This window comes from Trichosurus vulpecula, chromosome 4 (genome assembly GCF_011100635.1).
Source record: "Trichosurus vulpecula isolate mTriVul1 chromosome 4, mTriVul1.pri, whole genome shotgun sequence".
NCBI classification, from domain to species: domain Eukaryota; kingdom Metazoa; phylum Chordata; class Mammalia; order Diprotodontia; family Phalangeridae; genus Trichosurus; species Trichosurus vulpecula.
Genome location: NC_050576.1, coordinates 369807936 through 369832370, shown reverse-complemented (window position 1 = coordinate 369832370; position 24435 = coordinate 369807936).

The window sequence follows — 24435 nt, the reverse complement described above, 5'->3', positions numbered from 1 at the left end:
GTCTGGGTCTGGGTTTCCTCATGTAAACAGAACACCCAGCCCCTCATGAACGGGCAATATCCAACGTCATCTACTCTGTCAACATCTTGAAGCTGCCGAAGACATGAGAAATGTGGGTCTGAGTATTCTCAAGGGATTACAGTGAGCAAAGTGAGAAATGGTGCACAATATGTCATTCAAAAGGCACTGTCTTTTTCTAGCTACAGAGACGTTATCTCACTAGCTAGCTTGATATTCATAATTCGGGGGTCATCAAATGAAATATCTCTGCTGTTATATCATTCAACGGAACTGGAGATAATTTTGATTTACATACGGCAGATGTTTTCTTAGAAGAGTGATTATGGATCTATTTCTTCTATTCAACCAAGTGCTTGTGATAGTCAAACACTGAGTGCAGTAGAATCTTGTGTTCTCTATGTGGTTCAGTGGCTGGAGGACTTTAACTTGGAGTCAAAAAGACCTCAGTTCAAATCTAGCCTCAGACACGTACTAGCTGTGTGACCCTGGTTTTCAGGGTTTCTGGCCAAAAGAGAAACAGTCCCTATTTATATTCCCTTTCAACCACCAGGGCTCAAAGAATAACCATTAAATGGTGCTTGGGTAGGGACCTATTGCTGGCCAGTCAATGAGAACCGCAGTGAATTGGGTTGAAGGCATAGTCTTTGAGAAAGAAATCTAGTCACTAAACCCCAAGATACCCTCAGCTAAGGGCATGATATCCCAGTGGTGAAAAAGAGGAGAGGAAAGGAGAGGGGAGGGGAGGGGAAGGGAAGAGAAGGGAGAAGGGACTTTTTAAAACTCTGTTTGCCTTAGTTTCCTTATTTGTAAAATGGGATCTACCTGCCATGGTTATCGTGAGGGTCAAATGGGATGATATGTAAAAAGCAACTGGTAAACTTTGAATAGCTATGTAAATATTAGTTGCTATTATTAATCTCTACATTTTTTAAAAAATATAATAAAGATGTAGTCTACTGTAGAATATAGGTTGTGAAAGCCTACAGTTCACTTCAGATATCTTCATCTTCATCAAGAAAGTATTATGCTCATAAAAAATTTATATACCTATGAAAATAGGTTTGAGAGACAGTGTAGCAATAGTGGATAGAGAGTGTCAAAAAGATCCTGGTTTGAAGTACTGCCTCTGACGTACACTGGCAGTACGACTCTGGCAAATCACCTTTCAGTGTTGTAGGTGACATTTTAAGACTATAGTTTGTTGAGAAGGTGCCAATCTGTAGTTAGAGGGAGTCCCCTTATCTGGAAGTTCTTTAAACAAATGAAATCCCAGGTCTTTCCCCCATCCCTATCCTTTATGATAGTGAGTATACGTGTCATTGGCTTCTAGGTAGTGCAGTGAGTAGAGTGGGGGGCCTAGAGTCAGGAAGACTCATCTTCTTGAGTTGAAATGTGGCCTCAGATACTTATTAGGTATGTGACCCTGGACAAGTCATTTAAACCTGTTTGCCTCAGTTTCCTGCTCTGTAAAATGAGCTGGAGCAGTAAATGGCAAACCTCTCCAGTATCTTTGCCAAGAAAACCCCAAAGGGGGTCACAAACAGTCAGACACCATTGTTATCTCTTTCACATTGTGGGACTTAGGGGCACAGCACCTTCCTTCCCATCCCCTACCCCCACAATCAGGAAAACCTTGTAAAATTTTTTGGCCTTCCCTTCATACCAGAGAAGTCTGAGTTATTAATGGCATTAAAAGATACAATATGTTGACATTATACAATACTATGTATATATTTTATTCATTTCTGAGTTTCTAAACTTTTTCTGTGTCATCTGCCATCCTTTGCATGCTGTCTGTGGCTTCCACAAAAGTCCCCAAAAATTCCCATTTAATTTCTTTTTTTTTAAAATGTATTTAATATATTTAGTTTTCAGCATTGATTTTCACAAAAGTTTGAATTACAAATTTTTCCCCATTTCTACCCTCCCCCCACTCCAATATGGCATATATTCTGGTTGCCCTGTTCCCCAGTCAGCCCTCCCATCTGTCACCCCACTCCCCTCCCATCACCCTTTCCCTTCTTCTCTTGTAGGGCAAGATAAATTTCTATGCCCCATTGCCTGTGTATCTTATTTCCTACTTGCATGAAAAAAACTTTTTTTTGTTGTTGTTTTTGAACATCTGTTTTTAAAACTTTGAGTTCCAAATTCTCTCCCCTCTTCCCTCCCCACCCACCCTCCCTAAGAAGGCAAGCAATTCAACATAGGCCACATGCGTATCATTATGTAAAACCGTTCCACAATACTCATGTTGTGAAAGATTAACTATGTTTTGCTTCTTCCTAATCTATCCCCCTTTATTGAATTTTCTCCCTTGACCCTGTCCCTTTTCGAAAATGTTTGTTTTTGATTACCTCCTCCCCCATCTGCCCTCCCTTCTATCATCCCCCCTTTTTTTTATCTTCTTCCTCCTTCTTTCCTGTGGGGTAAGATACCCAACTGAGTGTGTATGGTATTCCCTCCTCAGGTCAAATCCAGTGAAAGCAAGATTTACTCATTCCCCCTCACCTGCCCCCACTTCCCTTCCTACAGAACCACTTTTTCTTGCCACTTTTATGCAAGATAATTTACCCCATTCTATCTTTCCCTTTTTCCCTCTCTCAATATATTCCTCTCTTATCCTTTAAATTGATTTTATTTTTTTAGATATCATCCCTTTATATTCAACTCACCCTGTGCCTTTTGTGTGTGTGCATATACATATATATATATATATACACACACATACATATACATATATATACCTACATATATACATACATAGACACACACATATGTATATATATGTATATACATATACATATATATACATATGTATTTATATATACATATATACATATATATACATATATATTTGCATATTCAGCTACTATGATATTGAGGTCTCATGAATCATACACATCATCTTTCTATGTAGGAATGTAAACAAAACAGTTCAACTTTAGTAAGTCCCTTATGATTTCTCTTTCTTGATTACCTTTTCATGCTTCTCTTGATTCTTGTGTTTGAAAGTCAAATTTTCTATTCTGGTCTTTTCACTAGAAAGCTTGAAGGTCCTCTATTTTATTGAAAATCCATATTTTGCCTTGGAGCATGATACTCAGTTTTGCTGGGTAGGTGATTCTTGGTTTTAGTCCTAGCTCCATTGACCTCTTGAATATTGTATTCCAAGCCCTTTGATCTCTTAATGTAGAAGCTGCCAGATCTTGGATTATTCTGATTGTGTTTCCACAATACTCAAATTGTTTCTTTCTGGCTGCTTGCCGTATTTTCTCCTTGATCTGGGAGCTCTGGAATTTGGCGACAATATTCCTGGGAGATTTCTTTTTGGGATCTATTTGAGGAGGCGATCGATGGATTCTTTCATTTTCTATTTTGCCCTGTGGCTCTAGAATATCAGGGCAGTTCTCCTTGATAATTTCTTGAAAGATGATATCCAGGCTCTTTTTTGAATCATGGCTTTCAGGTAGTCCAATAATTTTTAAATTATCTCTCCTGGATCTATTTTCTAGGTCAGTGGTTTTTCCAGTGAGATATTTGACATTGTCTTCTATTTTTTCATTCCTTTGGTTCTGTTTTATAATATCTTGATTTCTCATAAAGTCACTAGCTTCCACTTGCTCCAATCTCATTTTTAAGGTAGTATTTTCTTCAGTGGTCTTTTGGATCTCCTTTTCCATTTGGCTAATTCTGCCTTTCAAGGCATTGTTCTCCTCATTGGCTTTTTGGAGTTCTTTTGCCATTTGAGTTAGTCTATTTTTTAAAGTGTTGTTTTCTTCAATATTTTTTTCAGTATTTTTTTGGGTCTCCTTTAGCAAGTCATTGACTTGTTTTTCATGGTTTTCTTGCATCATTCTCATTTCTCGTCCCAATTTTTCCTCTACTTCTCTAACTTGCTTTTCCAACTCCTTTTTGAGCTCTTCCATGGCCTGAGACCAGTTCATGTTTTTCTTGGAGGCTTCTGATGTAGGCTCTTGCACTTTGTTGACTTCTTCAGGCCATATGTTTTGGTCTTCTTTGTCACCAAAGAAGGATTCCAAAGTCTGAGGCTGAATCTGGGTGTGTTTTCGCTGCCTGGCCATGTTCCCAGCCAACTTACTTGACCCTTGAGTTTTTTGTTGGGTATGACTGCTTGTAGAGCAAAGAGTACTTTGTTCCAAGCTTGAGGGGATATGCTATTGACTTCAGAGCTATTTCTATACAGCCAGCTCTGCCACACCAGCACTCCTCCTTCCTCAAGAACCACCAACCCGGACCTGAAGCAAATCTTCAGCAGGCTCTTCACTCCTGCTCTGATCCACCACTTAATTTCTCCCACCAGGTGGGCCTGGAGCCAGAAGTAATTGCAGCTGTAGTTCTGTAGCTGCACCTTCCCCATTTCCCCTGGGGCAGTGGCCGAACCAAACTCTGTCCCCTGCAGCTTTTCCCACTAACCTTCTCTGTTGTCTTTGGTGTTTGTGGGTTGAGAAGTCTGGTAACTGCCACAGTGCACTGATTCAGGGTGCTAGGGCCCATCCTGCCCGGCTCCTGTTCTGGTTGGTCCTGCTGCCTCCCACGCTGAGCTCTGCTTCCCTCCACTCCATGCACAATAGACCTCATCCAGCGACCAATCCAGGCTGTCCTGGGCTGGATCCCCGCTTCCCTCTGCTATTTTGTGGGTTCTGCAGTTCTAGAATTTGTTCAGAGCCATTTTTTATAGGTTTTTGGAGGGGTGTGGTGAGGAGCTCACACAAGTCCCTGCTTTCCAGCCACCATCTTGGCTCCAACCCCGGAAGCCCCATTTAATTTCTTACACAGACTTGTGATATATTGAAACCATGATGAGGAAAATCATGATGTGGAAGGGATAATTGTACTGAAAATGGCTGAACAGCAACATCTCACTCCTCAGATACCTTAAGAAGAAATCTCAACGCCTTCAAAGACAGGCCATTTCTTCTCTAAGGCAAGCGTTGTTTCTGGGCAAACAAATAAAAATAGAAAGTTAAAATAACAGCAACTGCATAACAAACACCTCAGAAAGGTCAAAAAGAACAGGACATGTGAAACCATTGGATTTAGTGATCATCAGACCACCGGTGACCTTTGAGGAAGCAGTTTCAGCAGAGTGGTCAGAGATACGTGATCATAGGGGTGATGTTTGATGCACAGGCAGCCATAGGCCTGAAATAATTTGGTGGCCCTTAATACTGAGGTAAAGACAGGAAACATCCTTTCTGAGACTGTAAGACTTTAAAGTAGCCTCATAATAACTCACATATAGAGATTTTTTGAAAATCCATGGGAGGTCAGGCCTTTCCCAAATTTCAAAATTCCACCAGTCTAAATCTAACTCAAAATCAGACAGCAGTGGATAGAATGCCCGGCCTGGAGTGAGAAAGACTCCTCTTCCTGAGTTCAAATGTGACCTCAGACACTTTCTAGCTATGTGACCCTGGGCAAGTCACTTAACACTTTGTTTCAGTTTTCTCATAAAATGAGATGAAGAAAGAAATGGCAAACTACATATGAGTGTCTTTGCCAAGAAAACCGCCAAAATGGGGTCATGAAGAGGAGGACATGACTGAAACAACTGAACAACAACAAATTAAAATTAATGCAAAATAAACTCCAGTCTTGAAAACTTCAGTGACCAGTGCAAACGGAAGCAAAGTAGCCTGTATGGAATCTGGAAAAAGAAGAATGGAGAATGAGAATTAGCAAAGGTGGCTCTGATTCTATTCGACATTCTCCAGGACTCCTGTATAACTTCCCTGGGCATGGGTCCCTCAAGGCAGTTAATTTCAGGTACAAGTAGCAGCTCAGCAGGCGAATTCACCCCTACCAAACACACAAACACACACACACACACACACACACACACACACACACACACACACACTGACCCTACCCCCTTTCCCTCATCCTACGACTGCCATAGGTGTCCTTCAATAGATGAGCTCTGAGCTCTAGGACAGTGGCTGGTGAATAATGATCTACCCTCTTCCCCTCCCCTCCTTAACATTTTTTGGTGGGAAAGGGTGAGTAGCATAGGACAAGCCAGCATGGATGTTTTGTGAATACATCATTTTCCCTCCCTACCCCAACTTCGACATCTTCTTTTGGGTGGAGAAATGACTCTAGCAAAGATCTGGATAATTGAAATTCACCACAAATATATCATGGCTCTTTGCTATTTCTGTGCTATTTCTTGAACTTATCTGTTTCCCCTTTCTGTCCAGATGAATTATAGTACTCTGTGACAGCATCACTTCTGTTTGCCCCTCCATTTCATCCAAATGTTCTATGCTGTGATTCTCCCATCTGGGTTCTGGATTTCCTCCCATGTACACACTATCTTAACATATAGTGAACCCCCATCCCACTTTTTATGTATCCTGTCTCTTGAATTAAGTATGCCCATTCAGAACCATGTTCCTGGAATGGGTCTACCCAGGAATATGCTGGTAAATGTTTAACAAGCGGCTCTCAAACAACAACAAAAGCATATAAAACACACTTTTAGGTTTAATCTACATTATTAACATTTCCTCCATCACTTTCTTGATTTTAAAAATCAACAAAACAATATATTAAGTCCTGAGCCAATTTCTGAGGCATAAATATACACACACATTGAAAATTTAACAATCGGCTCTTGAGCCGGTTTAAGCTGGTTGTAGCACAACCCTGGGCCTATCCCACCAAGTCATAGCAGTATATGTGAGGTCAAATTTGCCTGCCTATGTTAGGATGCTTAGTTCTTCCTGTTTGATGTTACTTGGTGTATTTGAATAATGAAATTTAAGGGCATGGATTTTAATTCTGACTCTTTTGGATTTTGTCCATTATGAATTTCTATGTGCTTCCACAGCTAGTTTTCTTTGTTACATTCTCTCACTCCCCATGGTGTCTATCTCGGTGGACATACTTAGGCAGGTTTTTTCTCTCCATTTGTCCTGACCCTATCTCTTCTTCCAACCCATCATCCGTCATACAGCTCACTATGTTTCTCTTTTTAAGTTATAGACTTGGTCAAGCCAACAGCTTCCTATTGCCTACTGGTTCAAGTTCAATCTCTTTGGCCTGACACTCAGCCCCTTCCAATCTGGCCTCATACCTCACCAGGCTTATTGCATATTATGCTTTTCCATAAACTATGATCCAGAAAAATCAGGCTATTTCTTGTCCCTGGTACCTGATTTAACCACTCTGACCTCACTCATTTGCACCTTTGCTCAGTCTCTTCCCTGTCTAAATTCTGTTCCCTTTTCAAATCACTTTGCCTATTGAATTTGTATCAATTAAATTCTAACTCAAGTGCCTTGTGCTCCATGAAGTCTTCTTTGAGCCATTACCCCCTCTCTTGCCTCACGTAACATTTTATTTTGCGCTTACCACACACAATCATACTATATTATATCATAGTAATATTATAGTTACAGTCTGTGTTAGTGTCTCATACCCCTACTAGGGAACCTGTTCCATGAGGGTAACAAATCTATCTCTGCCCACATCCCTATCACAGTGCCATTTGTTGGCAGCACAGTAAGCACGTTATAAATGTTGTTGAATCATTGAATTAAATTAAACAGAATTGCATATAAATATACAGATATTTAATATGCATGCATAGAATGTTCTACTCAGACAGAACTTCAAAGCAGGTGACCCTGGGCTTTCAATGGCTTTGCCATCAATGCACAGGATCTGTCAGACTCTATCATTCTAGAATGGCTATGAACATCATCCTGACAACATATTGTTTATTTTCTATGGACCAGCGTAACTAAGTGTGGAGAGGCTCCTCACCCTTAGGATGGCCAGTGGGATATGAATGTTGTGGCCATGGTGACTCATGAAAAGAGAAAAATAAAAAATATTCCCCAGTCTTATGTGACACCCTTCTGATTCTGCAGTGATAGTGGCAGAGTGGTGGAAAGGGGGAGGGGAAGAGGCACGGTCAGAAGGTGCACATAGCGTGTAAATCATCTATGGAGCATTAGTGTGTGATCTAATTATCAGTGAAGTGATAGACTACTTGAGGAAATGAATGATATAAAATTTGGCATTCTCACCATGAATAGACCTAGAGGACTCAAACAAGTCAAACCTAAGCGGAGATATAGCTCACAAGTTCTCCCTGAATGGGTAAATAAAGGAGTTGGCACCAAGTCAAGAAATATCATTTCTCAGGACATATAGTTATCTTGTCTCACGATGAACTTTTATAAAAATATCGCCATGCATGTAACTACAATTTATATATCAACAGTGGTTGCAGGGGATCAGAAAGTAGAGAAATTGTGACCCGCTAAATTAAATGGGCATATTTCTTAATGCTTAGTGACTTCAGCGCGAAAGAAGGTGATAAATATGTTAGAAAATTTTTTTCTCAGAATCAGGAAATTATAAATGCTAAAGGCTTGTCAGCTTCTCAATAGCCTTGTGCCCATGGATCGTGAATACTTTCTCTAAGAAGGGAGTCAAGAAACACTGGGCATGTCAATCAATCAATTGATAGACATTTGTTGCGTGTGTGTATGTTCAGTCATTTCAGTCATGAAACTGAGCCGAGGTGGCTCCATGTATAGATTGCTGGCCTGGAGTCAGGAAGACTTGAATTTAAATCTGGCCTTGGATATTTCCTAGCTGGGTGACCCTGGGCAAATCACTTTATCCTGTTTGCCTCAGTTTCTTCATCTGTAAAATGAGCTGCAGAAAGAAGGACATACCAGTCCAGTATCTTTGCCAAGAAAACCTCAAATGGGGTCCCAAAGAGTTGGACATGATGCAACAGTAATAAGAACTTTAGACCAGCTAGGTAGTGCAATAGATAGTGTGCCAGGCTCAGATTATAGAAGACCCAAGTTCTAATCTCATCTTAGACACTTACTAGCTGTGTGACCCTGTGCAAGTCAGTTAACCCTGCTTGCCTCAGTTTCCTCATCTGTAAAATGAACTGGAGAAAGAAATGGCAAACCACTCCAGCATCTTTGGCAAGAAACCCCCAAATGGGGTCACAAAGAGTCAAACATGACTGAAATGATTTCAACTTTGATTAAGTCCCTACTATGTGCTAGGCTCAGAGTATGCAAAGACAAAAGCAGAACAGCCCCTGCACTCAAAGAGTTTACAGTCTACCCGAGGGAGACAACGTGTACATATATACAACATATATACAAACCAAATATGATCGTTTTGAAGAAAAGACATTAGCAGCTGGTTCCCCCAGTTTTACATAGGACACTGGTGCCTGTACTAAGCCTTGAAGGAAACTAGGGGTCTTGAGAGGTTGAAGTGAAGGAGTATATTCCAAGCATAAAGGACAGATAGCCAGTCCTAAGGAAGAGAGATGGGAGATGGAATTTCACATTTATGGAACAGTAAGAAGGCTAGAGCATAGTCTGCATAAAGAGGAGGAGGGCTGGCTTTGGAGAAGGAGGAGCTAGGTTCAAATCCTGGCTTTGCCCCTTACTAGGATCTTTATGACTCTAGGTCAGTTAATTAACCTTTCTTTATTTCAATTTCCTTATTTGTAGAATAAGAAGGTTGGACTATATGGCTTCTGATGCCTCTGACATCTCAGAATTGCCCATGTCTTCTGATGATGTCATTATGTTTTCTGCTGGATCATATCCCCGTCAACTATTGCTCTCCAGTGATCCTTAGCAAGTATCACTTCTTGGCTACTCTTCTGCTCTCCACTGGCTACCAAATCTCTGTTCCCGCTGGTCTTTGGCTATCCAGCTATCTCCAGGCTCGCCTAATCTAACATCCACTAGGGGTGTTGTGGTCAGTAAGTCTCTCTCCTCAAGAGGAAGTTTATAGCTTTTTGAGCCTGGGTTTTCATCCTGTCTTTTGAACCATCTATTTTGTCCTAGCTGTAGTCCTCAGCAGAGGTGCTATGCCCCCTCATACTTTCTGTTTTCCATCTCCTGGTGATACTATGAGTAATAAACATCTCCCATGAAGAGAAGAGCTACAGATCTTCTCAGTCAGTGCTCTCAGTCAAATGGTTATAGAGCTTTCTTCAGGTCTGCTTAATCAGACTTTACCAGAAGGTAACAAAAGCTCAGAATTACTTTTTGTACTATTCTTTTCACTTTTCTCTTTTACTCTTGTTTAATACTTTCTCCTCTGCATACCTCAATTCAACTATCATCTAACTTATGGTCAGAAATTACCCATTTTAATTCTTAGTACTTACCATCCCTAACCTCCCATCTTCCTCTCCCTCACAGGCAAATGTCCCTAAGGCTCTACTTTCTCAAATGAAAAAGAAATTTCATTGTGAGCTAAGTGTTTCCTTTGTCAGACCAGTAAAGTGAATACAAGGTCTCCATGTATTCATCCTATGGAGGTCCACTCTTTTCCACAGAGAATGTCTGTTTGTGGAAGAGCATTCTCCAACTTTATAGAGAGAATGTTCTGTTGTTATTTTATTACCTTGCTATTTCATTAAATGTCTTTGTTGGCATTTATACTATGCTATTTCATTTAATGCCTTTCATTAAATGCCTAAGTGTATCCTCTGGCTGACTAATAAAAGTAAACACAATTGTGGGACCTTGTGAGTGATGGTTTGAAGAGGGAACCATGGGGAGGAAATTGCTTATCACTTCCCCTCATCATATTCCTCTGTTCTATGCAAATATCGATGACTGGGCTGGCTAGAGAAGGCAAAGAAGCCTGGTGACCTTTGTCCTACTTTCCCCCAGGTATACATCCCAGCCCAGTTTCTCAACACTAAAATTACACAAGATTCTTTGAAAGAAGTAACAATACAGGTAACTTTACTCAATGGGCCTCTGATTATACAAATCAAGTGAGACACAAAACAGGATTCCTGGAATACTAGAATTCAAAGAATTAAAATTGTTGGCCACTCAGGGGCAGTAGAAGGTATGTGGTGGGTACGAATAGGCTGCAGCTTATTCATAACAAAGAATTACACACTAAAAGTGGCATAAATGAAATCAAAAGGATGCATGAATAGAAAAGGAGGTGGGTCAGTTATGTAGAAAGGAAGGAATTAACAGATATACCATGTGCTTCCTTGTGACCCAGGTAATATCAAGAGGAGGGCTCCCATCATATTAGATAAAATCTCCCTGTGTGGGATTTTCAAGAGAACATGAGGACAGTGTCAGCCTAGATGGGTTGTGAGCAGTACTCTTGGAGAGAGTTTCTCTTACGACTGAACTTACAGGTCCATGAATACGTTGAAGTATTTTAAATCTGCGTTACATGTAGAATATTTTGTTATTTCCCTTTTCTTACTTATTTTTCTTAGCTTTTAGAATCCTTAGTTAGGCCTTTCCCTGTCTGAAAGCACTGTTGTCAGTAAATATTTTTTGAGAATAGGTAACTGCTGTGTTATGTCTCTTTGCAGGCCAGTGAGCTGCCCCGGGGTGGCTTGAGAACATGGCTATGTAAGAGCAATCATTTCAGTTCCCGGGGTCTCTTGTAGGTGTTACCTGGAAGAAAGTGAGTGAGACTTTACAATGGATGCTTGGGCCTCTAGTCTCCTTCAATCTCCAATCATGAGCCCCTAAGAGAGAAACATTATGTCATGGTAAAAAACACTACAGTTTACAAGTTTAGAAGTCAATAAATGTTTGAGTTACATTACAGACCATTGGCAGAGAGGTATCAGTTAAATTGCAGATAAGGCAAGTTAAATGAGGCAAGTTAAATGAGGTCGAATTATAGTGTGTAGACATATGTATGTGTGTGTGCATAGGTATACACGTAGACATGTAAGTACATATGTATATATATGTAAAAGTATATATCTATATATACTTGTATATGTATATACGAGTATATATGTGTAAAAAGGAAGATCAACTATGACAAGAACAAGGTAACATTTTTTTCATATAGGTGGTTTTGAGATATGTTACAACCTTGTTCATTGTAGTGAAAAGAAAGGTATTAGTAATGGGAAGAATCTATTATGAAAGTCTTAGCTAAGGAACCTAAAAGCAGAGAAGGACACATACTTGCTCAATATATGCCAAAATGGAGGCTAGTTATAAAATCAAGTCGCTACAAACAAACAAGGGATAACATAGTATCCCTCTCTTTGTTTCTACTTCTGGTAACTATTTTGAACCAGAATTCCTTCTTGTAAGTCAGTTCTGCCTTCCACATCTTGTGGGGAGGAAGCAAGAGGGGCAGACTGTTTTCTGTAGAAATCCAAAGCAGTAGGGAACTTGTGGCCTTCTAGGTCCTCAAGTGTGGCCCTTTGAATTCAAACTTCACAGAACAAATCCCCTTCATAAAAAGATTTGTTCTATAAAAGTTGGACTCATCAAAAGGCCACACCCGAGGACCTAGAAGGCCACATGTGGCCTGGAGGCCACAGGTTCCCTACACCTGGCCTAGATCTTGACCACTTTTGCTCTTCAAAGGCCCTATGGGAGCTTTTGTTATGCCTGGTGTCCTGGACAATTTCAAATTTAGGAAATTGCCTCTGTTTCTACCTCTGTCCTTTCTTATTTGCTTTTGTGGTTGTAACTTGGTATCCTTTCTTGGGACAAGTTAAGCTTGGGCTTTGTGCCCATGACCTCCAAGATTTGGCCTTCTAGCCAAGACTCAGAATTAAGAAGACATCAGTCTTCTCCAGGCTCTGTACTGGTGCCTGCACACAGGAAATAATGCTGTATTTGTGTAGGACATTACCTCAAGGTCTTGGGTCATTCATTCCTGAAAGTACAACCTTTCCCAACAAAACTCCTACTTACAGAATAGAAACACAGTGTGATCAGGTTTAAAATAGAACACTGTGTCAAGATCGCAAATTTCCCCCAGAATTTCTCATTGATCTTTGGAGGCCATAAAGTATTCAGTCACAAGCCTGAGAGGATTATCCACAGGATACTGACTGGGTGATGCAGTGAAATTTTCCTTTTTTTTTTTTAAAGGTAAATGGAGTTAAGTGACTTGTCCAGGGTCACACAGCTGGTGTCTGAGGCCAGATTTGAACTCATGTCCTCCTGACTCCAGGGCCCATGCTCTATCCATGGAATGTTACTGTTGTAGAACTTCTACAGGCCCCAAATTTTGTGAAAATCAAGTAGTGAACCTCAAGTAAAATTAGACAGTGGGCTAGAAAGAAATTTAGTGTATTCTGTCTTTCTTTTCCATTCCTTCCTAGTTTATTTTTATGGGAGTGCATATGTGCATGGAGACATTGAATGTATTTGCTAAAAGCTTACGTTGTGTTCAGAGACGTGGGATGTGGAAGGCATGTTCTGGAAATCAGTCAGTCAATAAGCATTTATTAGATGGCTACGGTGTGCCAAGCACTGTTAAGCCTGAGGATACAAAGAGAGGAAACAAACAAACACAACAACGTTTCTGCTTTTTATCTATATGAAAATAATAGATGTACAGGATAAATGAGAGATAATAAGCAAATGAAAGGTACTAGAATTAAGAAGAGATTAAGAAAGTCCTCTTGGAGAAGTTGAGATTTTAGCTGGGACTCGAAGAAAAGCCATGGAAGGGAAAGATGGAGACGAAAAAGAAGAGATTCCCAGGCTTGGGGGACAGTCAATGAAAATGTCTGGAGTGTCTTGTTGGAAGAACAGCAAGGAGGCCTCTGTCCCTGATTCCCAGATTATGTGGGAATGAGCACAATGTAAGAAAACTGGAAAGGCAGGCGGGGATCATGTTATGAAAAGCTTCTAATGCCACATAGTAAATTTTATATTTACTGGATCCTGGAGGTGATAGGCAGTCACTGGAGTTTATTGAATAGGAGGAGTGGGGAGCCGACAAAAGTAATTGTGGACTATTGCAAATTTTGTGGCTTCATTTCCATTTTTGTCAGATTAATGATTTTCTTAAATATTTTGCAAGACTTTTCTGTGACTCTGGCTGCTGCCTTGTTATTACATATGTGATATGGCTATAAATAACAAGAATGAGTCTACAAGAAACAGCTGGGCATCAGCATGGCCTAGTGGATAGAATGATGGCTTTGTAATCAGGGAAGAATAGGGACAGGGACTGACCTATGATTGCACTGGTGTGGTGCCCAGATGAGGAAAGTCTCTCTCCCAATGCAGGTCAACACCTGCTCTACGGCTTAAAGTCTTAGAGAATTGGCCCAAGAAGTTAGGTGGCTTAGAGCTGGGACGTTGATCAGAGGCAGAAAGATCTGGGTTCAAATACCATCGTCTGACCCTCTGTGGCTATTTAAAGGCAAATCATTGAACCTTTCTGAGGCTTGGGTGGCTTTTTAAGACCTAATGAGAGTCAGTGTGTAAACAATGCTGAATTTGGAGTCACAGGACCTGAGTTCAAACTTGCCTTTGCTACTTTCTACCAGTATGACCTTGGGCAAGTCATTTAACATTTTGGGGCCTCAATTTCCTCATCTCCAAAATGAGGGACACTTACTAGCTGTGTGACCCTGGCAAGTCACTTATCCTTAGTGAGCTTCAGTTTCTTCGTCTTTAAAATGGGAATAATAATACCACCTACCTCAGAGAGTTGTTGTGAGAATCAGATGTAAAACCTTGAAATACTATATAAATGCTAAAATGAAGGGGTTGCATTAAAGATGGCCCTTAAGGAACCCTTCTTAGCTCAAAGTCTATGACCCTGTGTTCTACTCACTTGTACACAGTTTGGATAATTGGATCTTTACTGACTCTCCATGAGCCACACACAAAGATCAATACATTACTATATAGTTGCTAATTGCTCCTATTGGTAATGCTTTGTGACTCTTGTATCAGGTCCCTGCACAGTGCAGAGCCCTAAACTAGACCCCCAATTAGTGATAATAATGACACCTATGAAGTGGTCACATTATTTGAATTTGCACTGCATATTTGTATTGAATTGAAACCAATGACTTTGTTTTACATAAGTATTACTTTGTGGGGGTTTTTGTTGTTTTGTTTCGTTACCTTAGGAGTCAGTCAGGGTTAAGTGACTTTCCCATGGCCACACAGCTAGCATCAAGAGTCTAAGGCTGGTTTTGAGTTCAGGTCTTCCTGACTCCAGGGCTGGTGATCAGCCACCTAGCTGCCCCTCATAACTATTACTTTGAATAGTGTGAATTCAAATAGTGTTACTACTTCACAGGATTCATTATTTGCACTATTGGGATATATTTGTCAAAAATTTAGACTGACTACCCATACAGGAAAAACAAAGTGGATGAAGAATACCTATTTTCCAAATTATAATGCACAGTTAGAGGGACAACCTATGGACTCATCTTTCCGTATGTATTTCTTGGATGGACACTGTATGTGGATCATGACTTGGTTCTAGAATTGAACTGGAAATGGAAAGCAGTTTGGATGACTTTTTGGGAAATCGTATCATTCTTTTACTGAACCCAAGCTTCTCCCTAAATCAAAGGCCCATGTTTTAATATCAGAAAGGCCCCCAGAACATTTGGTGCCTCCTAGGTGGTGACTTTTTGGGAGGATGTGCATGAGAGAAACACAGGATGAGCAACTATGAATGAGTCATGAGCTATATTGGAAGAGGGCTTGTTCACATGGATGAGCTCACAGATACATTGAGTTTTGGAGTGCAATTGTACTTTTGTTCTCTCAGCTCCACTTTTTTAACTCCTACAAACCCTCCTGTCAAGGATCTAATAATATGTAAAGAAAGACTTTAAATGCTTTGATTTTTAAAATTTAATTTAAGTTACTTTATTTTTATTTAAATGATTTAATTTTATTTTAAATTAATATTTAAATCATTAGATTTAAGTTTAAATATTTAAAGTTATTGTTTAATATTTAAATTAATATTTAAATTATTGAAGTTAATAGATTGTTACTGTCAGCATTTGAAGTCTTCAAGGGTTGATTAGGTCTCGGGGGGAAGGAAGGTCCAAAGACAGTGGGGATGCTACAAGAGAAGTCAGAGGTCAACTGAGATCTGCCCTTCCATATCTAGATTAAAGGAAATTATTGCTGATCCTTGATATTCTCTGCCTTTTATATTTCAAGAGTAAACAAGCTATCACTGTCTTTGGTCCCTCTCTGTTACCACCTGTCTCCCATCTCTGGTGTTGCTCTGGTTACTGCACCAGCTTGTGGCTCTCGGATGTTTGTGCTGCTATTCATGCACTGTTTCTTTTTCCCTTCCTATTTATCTAATGCCAGAAATTTCCTCCCACAATCTCTCTGCCCATCAGACAGAGACCTCACTGCAGATCTGCATATCTTAGGGTTTTTTTTTTTTTTAAAGAGGGCACATGTATATACTTTTAATGCTATAATTCTTCTCTTTCTTTCTTTGGGTTCAGTGTCAGGCAGGGTTATATCTCAGCAAAATTCAAAAGAAAGTGAGATCTGTCCTCAGGGTCATGAGATTTTTCCAGTCTCCTTTCCAGTTCTTTCTTGGCTTCCTTCATTTCAGACACTGAGATCTCCTTTTTCTTATTATGAGAATTTCAATTAAAGCCCTATAGGAACAATAGAATTTAATTTTATTTTATTTCCACTTAATAGTATTTTATTTTTCCAATTACATATAAAGATAGTTTTCAACATTCACTTTTATAAGATTTTGAGCTCCAATTTTTTTCTCCCTCCCTTCCTTCTCTCCTTCTCCAAGATGGCTAAACATATTTCCACATTAGTCATGTTGTGAGAGAAGAATCAGAACAAAAGAGAAAAACCATAAAAAGAAAAAAAAGAGAGAAAAAATAGTATGCTTCAATCTGCATTCAGATTCTGTGGTTCTTCCTCTGGATGTGGATAGCATTTTCGATAATGAATCTTTTGTAATTGTCTTAGATCATTGTATTGCTGAGAAGAGCTAAGTCTATCAAAGATGATCATCATATAGTGTTACTGTTACTATGTACAATGTTCTCCCGGTTCTACTCACTTCACTCAGCATCAGTGCATGTAAATCTTTCCAGGTTTTTCTGAAATCCACCTGTTCATCATTTCATATAGCAGAATAATATTCCATTACATTATATACCATAACTCTTTCAACTATTCCCCAATTGATGGATGTCCCCTCAATTTCCAATTCTTTGTCACCGCAAGAAAAGCTGCTATAAATATTTTTGTACATGTGGATCTTTTTCCATTTTTTTATGATCTCTTTTGGATACAGACCTAGCAATAGTATTGCTGGATCAAAAGGTATGCAACAGTTTTATACCCCTTTGGGCATAATTCCAAATTGCTCTCCAGAATGGGTGAATCAGTTCACAACTCCATCAACAACGCATTAGTGGAACTTTCTTGTGGTTTTTCTTTTTGTTCTGATTCTTCTTTCATAACATGACGGTATTAGCAAGGCAATAAACACAATATCAATAATAATCGTGAATATGCCTATGTAATTCTGTATTGAAAATATGATAGACTCTCCATATAGAAGGTACAAGTAAAACATTTATTCAGACACCAGAAGGCCAAATCCCATAATCAATGAGTCCCACCCATGCAAGCAGCAACCAATTCTCAAAACCAGTAAGCCCACTTTATCATAACAGCAAGGAACTTAAAAACACAATATCACAGCATGGAGCCTCGCCCTCCCATTAGCCTTCCGCCCCCCTGCTGGAGCCTTCCCATGAACACACTCATAGCATAGCACAGGTCTGCTCTTTCCCTCAGCTCTAACTGCTCTCTCCACTTTCCTTTTCCTCTCAGCAAGCTCCTCCTACCACATGTGACTTAGACTTCCTGTGATATAAGCAGGTCATATGGCCTATTAATGGGTGGGAAAGATCTTCAAATATAAATTGTTATTACAATGACATATGTTTAATATGATTGTACATGTCCACATACAAGAACTTATATCTGTGAAGTGAATTAAAAGCATAGATCATAACTATCTAGTTTTACATTAAAGCTGAAAGAGACCTGTGTGTGTGTGTGTGTGTGTGTGTGTGTGTGTGTGTATTTTTTTTTGCTTTGCAAACCTTAAGGTATGATGCAATTATTCCTCTCTCACTTTGATTTCATAATGGAATATACATTCCCCAAAGGCTGAGACTGTTTAATGTTTGTCTTTGTATCTTCAACACCTGGAACAATGCCTAGCACATAGTAGGTGCTTAATAAATGCTTGGTGATTGAGTCTTTGTGACTCACGGTGGGAAATGTCACTCAGAGAACTTTGTGACACCCAGATAGGTCCTGATAGGCCTCAGTGATTATTCTATTCAAAGTTTTTTTTTTTTTAAGATAAAGATAAGTTGAAGAGTTACATACTATGGTTAATCAGCTAAGTAGAATTTCATGTGGCAGTGATAAATGGTGATAATGAAGCCACAGCCCAAGAGTAAAAAGAAATTTATTCTTTGAAATGTGCTGAGGCTCCTCACTATAACTCTCTCTGAGCTCTCAGATCCCCTTTTCTTTTCTCTCAGTGCTTGTCTCTGTCTTCTCTCTTTGCCTTCACTTCTTTCTCTTTACCTTCTCCATCTGCCATACTCTTACTACTGGTTTCTTCCTTCCCATTCTCCCTCCATACTCACTTCTATTACTCAAAATCAAGACCCTAAATTATATCTGCCAAGTGCATTAAAAGCATAGTCACTAGTATATGGTATTACACAAGAGCTGGAAGTGTCCTCCATATAGGTCATCTTGTCCAGTCCTTTGATTTATGTAAGGGGGGGATGGTCTTCACACATAATGGAGATACCATGGTTATGTGGGCAGCTAGGTGGAGCAGCATATAGAGTGCTGGCCCTGGAGTCAAGAGAACCTGAGTTCAAATAGGGCCTCGGACACTTAGTAGCTGTGTGACCCTGGGCAAGTCACTTAAATCTGTTTGCCTTAGTTTCCTCATCTGTAAAATTAACTGGAGAAGGAAATGGCAAACCAGTTTCTTTGCCAAGAAAACCCAAATGGGATCATTTGGAGTCATACATAACTGAAAGCACTCAACAAATGGGTATGTATAAGGTGTGTAGTTCCCCAAGTCTCTTAATTTAAGAGAAGGATAAGTACAAGCAACAGTAACAAAATGGGCACTTGGTCAAATAGCACCAAGTCCAATACTTCTCAGCTTATTGGCTTGGTTCCTTGTTAAGTCTCTTTCAAAGTTCAAGAAAGCAGTCTAGATTATACTCTGGATTATGATACTTCAAAAATTTCAGACACTCTCCTCTCCTCTCTTCTCTCTCCCTCCTCTCTCCTTTCTCCTCCCCCTTCCCCTCCCCTCCCCTCTGTAGCTTTCCCCTCCCCCTTCCCCTCCCTTCCCCTCTGTAGCTTTCCCCTCCCCTCCCCTTCTTTCCCCTCTTCTCTCTCTTTCTCTCTCTCTCTCATCTCAACTAACTCCACCCTGTCCTGAACTGGGGAAACTCTCTTTTCTCTTTGAATTAGCATCTTCTCAATCTAAAGCCATATACTTAGAGGTTTGCAAATGGCCATGTATTTTACAATATCAAATAGCATAAAACCACATATAGACATTAAACCATGGCAGCCTATAATGTGACTTGCAACTGGTGGGGATTGGGGGATAAACACTTGTTCTCTCCTCACCCCTTATGCCAATCAGGAGCAGAGGGAAAATAGTTAGACAGAAACTTTCCAGGGCAGCATTGCAGCGGAGCAAAGCAAGGGGAGAAAGGAACTGGGCATTGAACTTTATATTCACCAACCACTGCAGCACTGGATTCCTGGTCAGCTCCCTACTCCTTGGGCTCAGACTCGTGTGCTCATCTACTCTCAGCCTTCGCCCTCGTCTTGTCAACACCTCTGCTCTATGCCTGGTGTTTCTTCTTATTCAAAATCAAGAACTTATATCTGCAAAGTGAATCAAAAGCATAGATTATGACTATCTAGTTTTACATTAAAGCTGAAAGAGACCTCTGTATAGTTCATCTAGTCCAATCCTTTGACTTATGTAAGAAGTAGGGTTCCTACATATAAAGGAGATACTGTGGCTATATATAAGGTATGTTGTTCTAGGAATCCTTTAACTTAAGGGCAGCCTAGTACGAGCAACAGTAACAAAGGGAGACACTTGGTCAAATTGTACCAAGCCCATCACCTCTCAACTTATTGGCTTGGTTTCTTGTTTCAGCTGCAGGAGGGCCAGCATACCTATCCATCTGAACACCAGCATACCAAGTTCTCTGCTGGACATGGACCCTGGTATAGTCAATAAACATTTTTTAAGTGCCTACTATGGGCCAGGCACTGTGCTAAGTAGGGAGAATACAAATAAAAAAAAGTCCCTGCCCTCAAAGAGCTTATAATCTAATGGGAGAAGACAAGTGAGTAAGCTATTTTGTTTATTATAAATAACCAAATTAACTACAAGGGATATATGAAGAAAGATGCTATCTGCATCCAGAGGAAGAACTGATAAATAGAATTATGTACAGAATAATTTTATTTACACATACACACACACACACCCCTATTTCTGTCTAATGTTAGCGATCTCTAGATGGGGGGGAAGAAAAAAAGAAATGTTACATGATAATTTCATTGTATATTTGAGAGAAGTAGCAAGCTGTGCATAGATTTGCAGTTTCATGTACAATCATCTTTTTTTTTATTACACTATGTTATGGAAATGCTTGTTTAAGATCATAAATTATAAAGAAAAGACAGAAAAAGAAGCTGAAGTGGGTAGAGAGAGTGGACAGGAAAGGCATGGTTAAAGTCAGTCAAAGAGGTAGGGCAGCCTGGTAACAAATTAGGAATTGTCCAAGCTGAGCTCTCTTTAGTTGGAGGTTTGGAGCTCATGGCCCCACTCTCCAGTCAGAGAGGCAGAGGATAGCGATGAGGTGGAGTTCTAAGGCAGGGAGGTCTTAGAGGATGATGAGGTTATTCCAATAATGATGGGAATGGTGGAGGAGTCAGACAGAGAAGCCTCAAAGCAGTCCGGTGAGAACTGAGATGGCACGCTCACACTTCCTCCTTCTCAGAAGCTCTGCATGGCTTTTCCCTGGAAGGAAGTTCCTTCAAAGTAAAACCAAACAAAACAATAAAACAAACAACAATTAAAAAATGACCCTGAATACTTAGAGAGAGACAACATGGTAGGAGAGAAAGAGCACTGGACTTGGAGCCTGGAGAGACCTGTATTCAAATTCTATCTCTCATACTAGCTGTTGGACTATGAGCAAGTTACTAAACTAGTTTAGAGATCATGTGACACACTGAAGTGGACACTGGCCGTTGAGTCAAAGGACATGGCTCTGTGACTGAGCAAGTCAAGGTCTCTATCCATTTTCTCTGTAATATTAGGGGCTTGGACAAGATATTCTCTAAGGTTTCTTCCAGCTCTAAATTATAATTCTAGATAACGTTTGCACTACCATGAAAACACTTCTACTTCACCAAATGACTATGTTAATATCCCCTATGGAAGGGGTGATCTGAGCCAAGCTATATTCAAACCAAGGTCCAGAAAAATCAAATGCTTTTCCCAGTTCTCTGGTTGCAAATGACCAATCTAGGATTCAAATTAAAGTCCTCCAATACCAAGCCCAGCCTTTTCTATTATAGCACACTGTCAAATTGATTTGGTTTATATAGACGTAAGGTGTTGGTTTGAGAGACTAACACCTTATAAGAGATGAAGGAAGTTATAAAGAAAAGGAAGGAGAAAGGATAACAATAGAAATCAGAAACCTTGTGTTCTTTCTTCATCTCCTAATTCATATGGGTTAAGTGACTCTCTGATGGGTTACTGAATATTGTGAGGCAAACTATAGGTTTTTGCTAATTTATCTTTTATGTGAGGATTTACATAAAAATTCATTCTTGTATTAGTTACTTAATTGCTATATAAATTTTTTCTATAACATCAGATATTATCAGGGGAAAATCTGGGGTGATTTGTTTTCCTTTCCTTAAATTAACAGTGAACCATGTATAACCTATATCAAATTGCTTGCTGCCTTGGGGAGAGGGAGATAGGAAAGAGGGAGAAAAAAATTGGAACTCAAAATCTTTCAAAAAATGAATATTGAAAATTATCTTTATATGTAACTGGAAAAAAATAAAATACTATTACATTTTCAAAAAATGAAAAGTGGACTTGTGAGTTCACATTTATTGGAGAAGGAAAACAGAGAAGAATCAATACTCAAAACCACTTAATTTTCGTCCCCCATGCCAAGGACAAAGAAACACACAAATCTGACAGTCTGTCATGGTTCAGCTCTGCATGCTGAGACCATGCCGTGGACATTTTCCCAGCTATATGACCATGGGTAGAAGGATCAATATGTTTCACAGACAATAAACGAAAGGAAGTTAATTTAATACAACAGGCTGCTCGTGTCGGTGCCAATCAAAGGCGAGCAGAGTAGTCAAAGGTATTGATTTACAGTGTTGTCAACATCTGTTAATATACAATTATAAACATGTCAGACTCTATCCTCTTCCCTGATAGATGTGAAAATATAGGAGGTGCCAGCGTTTTGAATGTAGCCATGTTATAATTAGAATTTTTTTTTATCATGAATAGAAATGTCACTCTAAGAAAGCACTGAGGCTTGGACAGTATCATAAAAGTCCCTGGCTATTGGTCATTGCCCATCTATTATATCATCATTTAGGCCCTTAAGTAGTCTGTCTGTTTCAATTTAATTCTTCTCAAACATTGGCAAGGCTGAACATAATTGAAAGTGCCGTACCTTGGACGGAAGGGTTTCGGCTTCGACATGCCTGCCTTACTGTGATGTGCTCATTCCAGTCCTTGAAGCCACCTTGTTCCTCATCTCTCTGTACTTTGATAAGTGCTACAGTCCTATTTGTTACAGCAGTGAACCAAATTGTTTTTATTTTAAGACCCTTTTGGCCTTCCACTGAGCTGCTTACCCTCATTGCCTGACTAGTTTCATTTAAATGATCACTCACTTGCTGTTACTGTGGTTATAAATTAGGTCCCTTAGGTTTTAGTTAACTGAAGGGCTCTGGGTGAGAGGAGGGTTTGCTAAACAACACCCACTTTAATAGGTCTTTTTGTTCTTATTTGCGCTTCCAAGTGTCTTTGTAAGTACCCAATAATGAGACTATCTGCTGTCTGGTAAAGTGCAGACTACCACAGTATGGCTCAATTTTCTTATTATTTTGAAGGTGTATGAGGTTATCCGGGAGACTGTCTGAAAATTATTGCTAGGTGTTCCTAACAAAAACTCCAGGAAACCTAAAGGTTTCTGGGCAGTATATGTGAAATGAAATGGTGGGAGTGGGGAGATAAATCATTTCAATTCTACTTTCTGGGAAAATCTCAAATGCCAATAGATCTAATGCTAACTGCATTGACTGAGTTCTAGCCCTCATTCTTTATATTCTCTATACTGTGATGTTTAAAAAGTTCAAGAGACATAATTTCTGGGTAATTAATCATTTTATTAATAATGTTAGCATATTATTAATGAAAAGAATGGCCATTTGGCTATCTCTCTTAGACCAAAGATAAATCATGGCGGTGCGCCTCACAGTTTATATGCACTTGGAACAGCAAATGGTCCTAAGGGTGGCAATCAACTCTGACTGGTTAACAATTAATGAGAGAAAGAATATCATAATGGGAAAGGGACCTATTCCAATGAAAGGTTAGGGGATGGGACTTTGATCATGCCATTTACTTCCAAATCACCCCAGCCTAGGGGAAATTCAGACAAAGGATCTATAGTCCCCACCCAAGCCTGAGTAGAACTCAGTGAAGAGTTTCACCTTAGATTAAATTCCTAGGAAGGTGGGGTGGGGTAGCAATACCTAGATTGAAGAGAATGTTAATCTTATCTCTTATGTCAATCCTGTTCTTCAGAGACTGAGCCTTGAAATGAGCACTTTAGAAAAAGGGAAAATTTTGGATCTCTCCAAATCATTGGTTATTAATAAAAATTTTCTCAATGCTTTCTACGTTGCTTCCTGGGAGCCAATGATAATTGTGTAAGGAGACCTTTGGTCCTTCCTTGAAAAATTCTGGCACAGAATTTCTGTCACTATCAAGTCACCCTTTTTAGAGGGTGTCATTTACAGACATATACTAAGAGTTTTCTCTTAAGAGGATTTGTGTTAAGCAGTGGCAATGAGTTCATGGACTAGAAACCTGGTAAAGATCCACGTTTTCCTTTTCATCATTATCATTGTTATTATTTTGTCTTCTGTACTTACACAAGTGTGGTTTCTTTCAGTGTAGTGAATTCCCAGTGAGGAAGCTCTCATTACTAATGGGGATCAGCACCTGTTATGCAACTTAAAAAGAGGTATCACCTGGAATGCTGAGAAGTGCAGCGACTTACCCAAATCCCTATCAATAGGGATTTGAACTCAGATCTTCCTAATTCAAGGCTGACTCTCTGTCTCCTAAACCATGCTGCCTCTCCTGTGTTCCATGTTTTTAAAACACCTTTCCAAATTCTCCTACTTTGTTCTTTATAGAATAAATTGTTGTCTCCCTTATATGATTTATTTTTTCAGCATGATTTGAACC